We start from the raw sequence: 1,288 nt of genomic DNA on the forward strand, positions 1-1,288 counted from the left end.
ACTTTAATATTATTAGGAAGTTTAAATAACTCTTTGACTATTCATTCATCTATGTCATTGATGTAAATCAAAAAGAGAAAAGGTCCTAACAATGGGCCCTGAAATACCCCACTTGGGACATCAATCATAATGACCCTTTGCTTCCTTCCATCTAGCCACTTTTCTATCTAATAAACCAACTTATCTTTCACACACATAAAGATATATTTGTGTAACAAGCCTTTTGTGTGTCAAATGATTTCTGAAGTTCCAGATACACCAAATCCACATACGTACCCTCATCTACATAAGCAGTATGGCGAGATTTTTCCCTAGTGAAACCATATTGACTATCCAAAAACAATTTAAACTTTGTAAAATTTAATTGAAAAGCACTTTTATCAAAGTTTTCAAAACTTTTCCCACCAGTGATGCGAGATTAATAGGCCTATAATTACTTGAGCAGTTTTTTTGTCACTTCTTTGAAAAGAGGAGTAACATTAGCCAACTTCCACTCATCTGTCACCAGCCCACTATTCAAGGACTTAGAAAAACTAGTAGCTTACGTATGTAATCCTCAACTTCCTTCCGAACCCTTGGAGAAATATTATCTGGCCCAGGAGCTATTTTGTTTCACCTTATGTCATTATAATACAGTTCTTATACATACTTAGTTTCTTACGTGAAATTATGTGTTTGTAAAGTGACCTGTATAAACCTTTTTTTATCGTAAAAACTTTATTAAACCGTTTTTATTCGTACAAAAATGTTTACTCGAAAAAGAAATTTTATACAAATCCAGTATAACAAGAGGGAATAGCGTTTACTAAAAAGACAATTAATGGATTTTTATCTCTCAATATGAAATGGCCAATAAAAGGTGAATTATTCTAGAAATAAATTATTATCTATTGAGAGGCTTTTCCTGACCAATGATGTTTGACTTGTTCACTAGAATGGGTTTTTACTCCACATCTTGTCTTCTTCCGAGTTCACTTCGGACAACTACATGGATCACAGCCACATTCTCCTCCTTCTGTATTGATGATAAACAAAGAAGACACTTAATAGTTAGTTTCCCATAATAAAAGAAAGATCCACGTTTGGTCGATTTAAAATAAAAATCTAGGTTATACATTTCATGCTCGTTTATAAGGTTGTTAAGCCTCTACATACAGGACAACATGGTGTTTGTTTCTCCACATATCTAGAGAGTTGTAAGACTGAGTGAATATTAAGACTGTTATTTGCAACCATCGTTATTTGTTAATTAAGACTGTTATTTGCAACCATCGTTATTTGTTAATTC

General features: G+C 32.8%; 1 long non-coding RNA gene across 1 annotated transcript in view; it reads right to left on the bottom strand.

Moving 5' to 3' along the window:
* Positions 1-783: 783 nt before the first annotated feature.
* LOC106473683 overlaps positions 784-1,288 on the bottom strand; it is a 3,861-nt gene continuing 3,356 nt past the window's right edge. The window contains exon 3 of the long non-coding RNA XR_001291696.2: positions 784-1,015. This is a non-coding gene — a long non-coding RNA (uncharacterized LOC106473683). The remainder of the gene's footprint in view (positions 1,016-1,288) is intronic.

Source organism: Limulus polyphemus, unplaced genomic scaffold (assembly GCF_000517525.1).
Source record: "Limulus polyphemus unplaced genomic scaffold, Limulus_polyphemus-2.1.2 Scaffold6400, whole genome shotgun sequence".
Classification (NCBI taxonomy): domain Eukaryota; kingdom Metazoa; phylum Arthropoda; class Merostomata; order Xiphosura; family Limulidae; genus Limulus; species Limulus polyphemus.